The sequence below is a fragment of the Cebus imitator genome, unplaced genomic scaffold (genome assembly GCF_001604975.1).
Source record: "Cebus imitator isolate Cc_AM_T3 unplaced genomic scaffold, Cebus_imitator-1.0 Scaffold44, whole genome shotgun sequence".
Taxonomy (NCBI): Eukaryota; Metazoa; Chordata; class Mammalia; order Primates; family Cebidae; genus Cebus; species Cebus imitator.
The window spans coordinates 1,622,676-1,632,100 of NW_016107359.1; the positions used below are offsets into that span (position 1 = coordinate 1,622,676).

The 9,425-nt window shown below is 42.7% G+C and overlaps 1 pseudogene; it reads left to right on the forward strand.

Moving 5' to 3' along the window:
• Positions 1–9,425, forward strand: part of LOC108303004 — a 44,296-nt pseudogene that overhangs the window by 9,935 nt on the left and 24,936 nt on the right.

The window sequence follows — 9,425 nt, forward strand, 5'->3', positions numbered from 1 at the left end:
GACAGGATAAATGACGGTGTGTTCACTCTGCAGAGAATTACACAATAGTGAAAATGAATGACTTCAGTCAAAGGCAACAACGTGGATGAATCAGAGGTGACATGATGCTGAAAGGCGAAAGCAAGTCTCAGAAGACCATGTACAGCATCATACTCTATTAATAAAGAACAAACACTATAAAAACTGAGCTTTATGACGACACACATATAGAGAGGTGATAAAACTTTTACAAAGGAAAGGGATAATAAAGACAAACTTCAGGTAATAGTTCCAGAATGTGGAGGAGACAGCAGTATAGGACAGGAGAAGAACGACACGCAGGTCGATTCACCTTATCATCAGTGTTCTCATCTTTGGGTTGTGAGAGGTTCAGTGGTGTCGATTGTGTAATAAATACATCAGATAAAAGAGGCCCATATTTGAGCCAGGGAGAAGCCAGAGAGTATAGTTAACCCAATTCTGGGCATCTAAAGAGTATTTTTTAAAAGATTCATTGTGTGCTTGATAAAACTTCTAACAAGAAGAATTCATTCTTCTTTGAAGGCAGAAGTAGAACAATCTTTTTTTTTTTTTTTTTTTTGTTGCCCAGGCTGGAATGTACTGACACAAAATTGACACACTCTCAGCTTACTGCAAATTGCACCTCTTGGTTCAAGCAATCCGCCCACCTCAGCCTCCAGAATGGCTGGGATTACAGAGGCTCACCACTATACCCTGCTACTTTTTGTATTTTTTGTAGAGACAAGGTCTTGTCATGTTGCCCAGGCTAGTCTTGAACTCCTGGGCTCAAGCAATCTGCTCTTTTTGGCCTCCCAAGGTGCTGGAATTACAAGCATGAGCTACCACACCCAGCCACCAATCTTTACTTTCTATCAAATGTTCAAATTCTATATGATAAATAATATTAAAGTTACCAAATGAAAACATCTATTGGCATTTGCCAGTGACGTGAGTTATCTGTAAAAAACTGAAATTAACTGGCACTATATTCTTATTTTAGGTTAGCCTCCTGGGCAACTGCCAGAATGCCCCTCCACTGAACCAGACTGTGTTTGTTCATTCACACATTCCTTCTTTTATTTACTCAATTGACAGACATTTGCAGATCATCTATGTACCTAGACTTGTGTTAGGTTCTAAAGCTATAAAGATGACTAAGAAAGAACCTCTGTCCTCAGGAGTTCATGGTACAGTTGGGGAAACACACACGGAGACAGAACCCGGCAGTATGGTAAACTTGAGAGCTATGAACAAAGAGCTAGGGGAGCCCAGAAGAGGGCTAGAAGAAGGGAGCCCAGAAGAGGGCTAGAAGAAGGGAGGGAAGGAGGGAGAATCTTAGTTAAGTGCCACAAACAACTCAGATCTACTAGAAGTTCTACACGTGTTAACATGGGTTTAACCGTCACAACAACCCTATGAGGGAGATGCCATTGTCTCTGTTTTCCTGATGGGGAAACTGAAGTTTAACTATGAAGTGGCTGACACTGACGAGATGGGGCATTTCATCTAAGTCTTAACAGATCTCGAGTTTCTCAGGTGCAGCGGTGGGACGGGCAGTCCAGGCAGACGAAACAGATGTGGAGGTGTAGAACCACAAAGGAGTTTGTCAACATCAACGGAGAAACATACAGGGAGTTCTACACATTTACAGATATATAACCAAGGAAATCTATTTTCAAGACTTGCTCCCCAGAACTCAAAAGGCTTTTCAAGAGATGAATTCCCCAGTACCACATGTGTGGGACACTAACATATGCTCCAGGTAGACCCAAAGGCACCTCCAGGGAAAGAAAAATGTGTTTAAGGTAAACCTGCTCCTTTGTCCTCACCTTTTTATTATTTCTATTCTCTCAGTCATCTTCTTATCTTTGAGAGTCTTCCGTGTATTAGTGGAATTAGTAGGTCGTTGGTGAAAAGTGGCAGACTCTTGGTGAGCACGAGGCCTCATGGTGAGCACAGACTGGCAGCCCCAGGGTAAAGTGGGGACTACAGGTCCCGTACCACCCCTCCTCTCCGCCGTATTTTCTATACCCACTCTCAACCTACACAGACACAGTCATCAAGACAACCTGCCTCCCCAAAGGCTCACATGCCCCAGAAAAGCCTGACTCTAACAGTCTCTCAGTGTGACTCAGAAGGGATGTTCCTCATCCCATAGTCACCCAGACCTCCTCCATCACAGACTCAGGCCCAAGGGCTCACTTTGAAGTTGTTCCTGTAAACTGGATGGAGGATCTTCTCAGCTAGGCCACCTTTCTCTAGAATCTTCAGTGGAAGGGCCTCTTGTGATGTTTCCATGGGTTCTGGAAACAAAAGAAGCAGAGCTAGACCCTGCTCGGACTCTTTGGGCACTGGGGAATAAAACCCCCAAATGCTTATAGGAGAAAGGGAGAGAAGAGAATGATGTGTAACGAGCTAAAGGAAAAACTTTTGCTAACAGACACGTGGAGGTAAACAGAAGACCCCCTCCTTTCTCCTCCAGAAATATGTTAGCTAATACTGCCTCCTCCTTTCTCTTCCAGAACTCTCCTGAAAGATCTCCTGGGATGTGCAACATGTGGATAGTGATAGTTAGTTAGTTGCTCCAATTTACTCCTTGTACAACCTCTTCTCCTATGTATAAGCAAGGCTAATTCTTGAGTGATTTTGATTGGGAAACCAACTGTGATGATTTTAAAAATCACAAATCAAGCCTAACAAGGATGGCACATTAAGAAAATATTTGAATATCTTCCAATGAGACCCACAAAGTCTCTTCGTCATGTCATTTGTACTGAATGAGTGCTACCCCAGACTTCAAATACTTCAATATGCCTTTCAAGTCACCTTCCTGTCTGCCTAAGCCCCTTGTTGAACCACTCCTGTTGAAATGGTTTGGCTGGGTCCCCACTCAAATCTCATCTTAAGTTGTAGCTTCCATAATTCCCACGTGTTGTGGGAGGCATGCGGTGGGAAATAACTTAATCAAAGGGGCAGTTTCCCCCATACCGTTTTAGTAGTAGTGATTAAGTCGCGTGAGATCTGATAGTTTTTTAAAGACTTTCCACTTTCACTTGGCTCTCATTCTGTCTCTTACCTGCTGCCATGTAAGACATGCCTTTCACCTTCCACCATGATTATGAGGTTTCCCCAGCCATATGGAACTGTGAGTTCATTAAACCTCCTTTTCTTTAAAATTTCCCTAGCCTCAGGTATCTCTTTCTCACCAGCGTGAAAACGGACCAATCTACGATTGTTACCACCATGGCTGATTCCCTAGAACAGTGCCCACTGTCTCCATCCTCATAATCTAGTTGAAGGCACAAGAACACATAAACAGGGATTATAGCAAAAAGCAACAGTAACAAACACCTATAAGATGAAGCATGAATGTCCGAAGAGTATTGCACATAGAAACTGCTGGAGAGGCTGTGTGCAGTGGCTCACGCCTATAATCCCAGCACTTTGGGAGGCCGAGAGGGGTGGATCACAAGGTCAGGAGTTTGAGATCAGCCTGGCCTACATAGTGAAACCCGGTTTCTACTACAAATACAAAAATTAGCCCGGCATGGTGGCACTCGCCTCTAGTCCCAGATACTTACGAGGCTAAAGCAGGAGAATTGCTTGAACCCGGGAGACGGAAGTTGCAGTGAGCCAAGATCATACCACTGCATTCCAGCCTGGGCAACAGAGTGAGACTCTGTCTCAAAAAAAAAAAGAAACTTCTGAAGAAAAAAGGAGAGAGGGAGGAAGGGAGGGGGACAAGGGCTGGAAAACTTCCTATTGGGTACTATGTTCACTATCTGGGTGACAGGATCAATAGAAGCCCAAACCTCAGCACCACATAATACTCTTATAACAAACCTGCACATGTATACCCTGAATTTAAAATAAAAATGGAATTTTTCTTTTTTTTTGAGACGGAGTCTTGCTCCGTCGCCCAGGCTGGAGTGCAGTGGGCTCACTGTAACCCTGCCTCCCGGGCTCAAGTGATTCTCCAGCCTCAGCCTCCTAAGTAGCTGGGCTACAGGCGTGTGTCACCACACCTGGCTAATTTTTGTATTTTTAGTAGAGACCGAGTTTCACCATGTTGACCAGGATGGTCTCGATCTGCTGACCTCCTGATCCACCCACCTCGGCCCCTCAAAGTGCTGGGATTACAGGCATGAGACACCATGCCTCACAAAAACGGAATTTTTTTTTAAAAAGAGAAAGAAAGTGCTGGAGGAATCGAGAGGGGGCAGAAAACTTCAATCAGAGGCAAGCAGATCAGGAGCAGCATTGGAAGTAGAGGTGAGCAGCTAGACTCCTGAGGCACAAGGCAGGTCTGCCCAGGAGAAAGTGAATTTCTCTGTGCAAACTATCCGAAATAGGCGGCCTCCAGGCAGCGGTGTGCTATTAACAATTGGCTCTGATTTGTAGCCTTTGACAATTTCCATCACATAAATACTCCCTCCACGGCCAGCTTCAAGCCACCAACATGACATCAGTGTACAAAATTGGCTGTCTGGAATAGGTACACATTGGCTCAAGCAGATCACAGGGACAAAACTACCTACCTGAGACCCATTACATAGGTTTAGCCCAATTTCATAAACCCCCATACAGTACTTTTCAAGATGGAGATGGGCTGACAGAGAATAAATCAGCTGTATCAACACCTGATGTGCTGACTCCCTAAGCAGAAGAGTAGGAAAGTTGGCCAATTTTTCTGTATTACAGTTCCCTGAATATTTTTTGCAGTTCTCCAGCCTACCTCTTATCTTCATATTACCTTCTGTGGAGGAGAAGGCAGCTTAGCAACCTCTGCTGAGCCTTCTGGGCTAGAGAGACTGTGCATCAGCCCAGCCTATGCAGCTGACACCAGTGCTGAGCCTCCTCATAGCACCTCCCCAGCTTCTCAAGTTCACCATTTCACACTGTGAATAGACAGTTGGTATTCGACCATCTGCGCTTCCAGGCAGGTCTTTGAACTTTCTATTCACAGTGCTGTGTGGTGATCTTGAGCCTATGGCCTGGAAGCCTATACTAACATAACACCTAGAAGCAAAAATACTTTGGGACTCTCCAAATGCAACTAAAGTTTCCTTTGTGCTGCGCTGATAAATTGGAAACACCAGAGAAGCAACAATTAGGCTCCTGCATAGACCACTCATAGAAAGTTTGGCTTTCAAACATTACCCCACTTCTTTTGTAGCCACTGTATGAAAAGGACACTACTGTATATGTCAGGCTGTAGCAACACATCAGGGCCTACATCAGCTGCCAGAGCAGGTGGGTGGTGGGAAGTGACTGAGTAGGGTGGAAGAGGGCGGTGGGCAGTGTCTAGACCACGAGTCCTGTATAAGGGGATTTTTCTTCCATCCTGTGTGTCTCAGGGACAGAGCAGCTTCAGGTGCAGAGGAATGAAAGGGAGCATTTTCCACGCCTCCCCTCACCCTCTCTTCCAGTTGGAGATGTGTGTAGGTTTTCTCAGAGAACAAGAGAAGCCAAAAATATGCCCTGAAAAAGTAATGTAAATAAATGGAGGAGGTTTTTTTTCCCCCTTTTTCATCCAGATCCTGCTCTCCATTATTTTTTAATACCTTAGTTATGGACAATTGGAATGAAACATTCTAGGTAGCTATGCTGAGACACAGTAAATAAGTCCATTTTATTATTTTGTGGAGGGGTCTGAACTATGCAATCATTCTTTTTCTTGGCCTCTGCCCTTTGCTAGCAAGTGAATTGAGTTAAATTAGTTATGAGACATTTTATTGTATCATACCCCCTCCTTGCTAAATACCTGACTGATTTCATTGTTTGCTCAGGCCATGAACCTAAAAACCTAACTGGCAGAAGGCAGTGTGTTCTTTTCCAGTGCACATCCATCCCACGGGAGGGGTTTCTGAGCGTATGCTACTGTTCCAAATACCTGCCTATTGATCCTGATATTGCACCATTTTCCAATAAAGATCTTAATCACACAGACAAAATTAGCAGACATGCTGAGAAAGACATGCAGATGGCTTCTCTGACTAGAAATGCCTGCAGGCGATCGCATACCATGTCAGGGAGGGGAAGAGGTTTCTACTGGGAGAGCTTATCATTCCTTAAATATTTATGTTTGTTTTCTCCGTTATGAAATTACCACATCCCTCTCAAGAATCCCACCAAATATGTCTATTGTCCAAGGGGATTTCTTTTTCTTTTGCTGTGGCTTTCCAGACAGTAAGTACATAACTTTAAAACTCACCAAAAGTCCGGGGACTTTCTTTGGTTGCAGGAGAGAAGTGTGAATGCACCGATTTTTCTAACATTTCTCCTTTTCCTAACTACAGACACCCCACTCTGCACACACTCATTCTTCCAGAAGCATAGCTCAGAACAGTAGGGAACCCAGTATCTAGCAAACCTTGGACTCGTCGTTTGTAACTCCTTTCCTTCTGTTACTTACCATGAAATCTTAAGATTATATAATCAGATAAATTTTTGTGAAGTGACCTTTATAATTTACTTAGCTCCACTTTTGCTAACAGCAAAATGGGAACAAACAAATCTGCCACCACCCTCAACGAAGAAAGAATGAAAAGGTGGTATTCCACAGAGCATGAGGTACATACTGGTAGACATAGAAGAAAGAGTCCTCCTGACTCCCAGGTAACTTACAACCATGGACCCCAAGATGGGCCAACATCTGTCACAAAAGCCCAGGGACAGCTCCATTGACTTACATTCCAGGATAAGACCTCATCTTCCTTTTCTTATCTCCCAAGACGCTTAGCACATTTTTATGTCCAATAAATGTGGTTGACTAACTAAATGAAAGATGAACAGTCAGCCTGATTAGTGTCTTATCATTGTCTAACATATGTACAAAATGTAGTCTTTCAAAAACTAAAATGAAAAGATTGATAGCTCTTGCTTTGAATTATGAAATGTCCAAAGAACCCAGTGAAAAGCATCTTAACTCATTTTGTTATCACATCTCAATTTTGTCCCATTCAGCAATTTTCTAGGATACAAAGTGAAGAGGCTACAGTCTTATGAACACCTCCTGAAGCCCAATAGATTATCTCATGTCACATTTTACTTTTCAGAATTTCTTTAGCTGTCTTCTGTTTGACACATGTCAAAATGTCATTAGTATGCATTAATATGATTTGTTAATTTGTGGCGAGGATGCTTTGAATCCTAGGCTGAATTTGATGGTCAGAGAATGTCTCACCCAGGTCAAGACCAATCAGGGTGACTTTTAATGTGTGCCTTAGTGTATCTCTACCTGGTTTCTCTGCAATGTTACTTGCACAGTCAACTTAAAGTGTATAATTATGACTAGTGTATATACTATATCTACATATAGTATAAATATCATTCTGCCTATAAAATTTTCATCAACTAAATGAACTGCTAGATTTAGAGGAAAGAGGTCAGAGCTAACTGGTTCTATATTTGTTTTTGTTATACACAAATAAGTCCTTTTTAAAAAGTATTTATTATTTATTTATTTTATTATTATTATTATTTTCAAGATGGAGTCTTGCTGGGTCACCCAGGCTGCAGGGCAGTGGCACAAACTCAGCTCACCGCAACCTCCGTCTCCCAGGTTCAAGCAATACACTTGCCTCAGCCTCCTGAGTAGCTGGGATTACAGGCACCCGCCACCACACCCAGCTAATTTTTGTGTTTTTAGTAGAGACGCAGTTTCATTATGTTGGCCAGGCTGGTCTCGAACTCCTGACGTCATGATCCACCCTCATCAGCCTCCTAAAGTGCTAGGATTACAGGGGTAAGCCACTGGACCTGGCCCACAAATAAGTCCTTACTAAGTATCCAAGACAGTGGTGGCAAAGAGAAGCACATGGGGAGCCGAAAACCCTGAGTATCGCTGTGGCGGATTTCCTGTCCTGCCGCTTCCAGGCTGAAAATTACTCGTTGATCATTTTGATAATGCTTAAAATATAAAAGGCCCTTTATTCTTTGTTTAGAAATTTCTTTTGCAGGAACAAGTAGATATACGTATGTATGGGGCACATAAATATTTTGATACAGGCATACAATGCATCCTGACCACATCAAGATATACATGGTATCCATCACCTCAAGCATTTATCCTTTCCTTGTGTTACAATCTCATTGCGCTCTTAGTTATTTTTAAATGTACAATAAATTGTTGACTATATTTACCCCATTGTGCTGTCAAATACTAGATCTTATTCATTCTATCTAACTATATTTTTATACCTGTTAGCCAGCACAACTCTCCCCACCTCACTCTAGCGTCCAGTAACCATCATGCTACTATCTCCATGAGTTCAATTGTTCTAATGTTTAGATCCCACAAATAAATGAGAACATGCAGTTTGTCCTTCTCTGCCTGACTTATTTCACTTAACATACCGACCTCCAGTTCCATCCATGTTGTTGCAAATGACAAGATTTCATTCTTTTCTTTTTTTTTTTTGAGACAGAGTCTCTCTCTGTCACCCATGCTGGAGTGCAGTGGTGTGATCTTGGCTCACTGCAGCCTCCAACTCCCAATTTAGCCTCCCGAGTAGCTAGGATTGCAGGCACCCACCACCATACCCCACTAATTTTTGTATTTTTGGCAGATACAGGGTTTCACCATGTTGGACCAAGCTGGTCTGGAACTTCTGGCCTCAGGTGATCTGCCAGCCTCGGCCTCACAAGGTGCTGGGATTACAGGCATGAGCCACCATGCCTGGCCAATTTCATTCAATTTTATGGCTGAATAGTACTCCATTGCATACGTGTACCACATTTTCTTTATCCATTCTTCTGTTGATGGACACTTAGGATGTTTCCAAATCTTGGCATGTGTATTTTTAAACATCGACATTCTCCCTCACCTTTTCATACCTTTGGGCTTTCAGCTGACAGCAAACATTTCAAAATATTTCATAGTGCTTCAGCAACCCATCAGTGGTTAACTTTCAGCACCATTACCATCTTTGTCTGTACACCACTATTTGAATAGTTTATTGCATTATAACCTTGTTTAAGAAGAAAATGAAAAACAAAAGGCAGGTGCCAATGATGTAAAACACAGATTTTATAAACTTATTCTAATTGAGTTCAAGACAGAAATCATTGTGGGTGTCAAAAAATAAACTCACAACCTTCACTAACAGACTCCTGAGCACGTGGGAAACATTGGTTTCGAATCCCCAGCATTCTAGCCAAAGTGTCATACTTGTCCAAGCCTGATGGATCAGACCCGGTAGGCAACAACCAATCACTCTCAAGGCAATCAGATTCTCCATCTCACCCCTCTGAAGTTTTTCTGAGGCCCCAACCTTAGAAGTTAGAGGTTAACTATACTACAAGGCTACAGTAATCAAAACAGCATGGTACTGGTACCAAAACAGAGATATAGACCAATGGAATAGAACAGAGGTCTCGGAGGCAACACAACATATCTACAACCATCTGATCTTTGACAAACC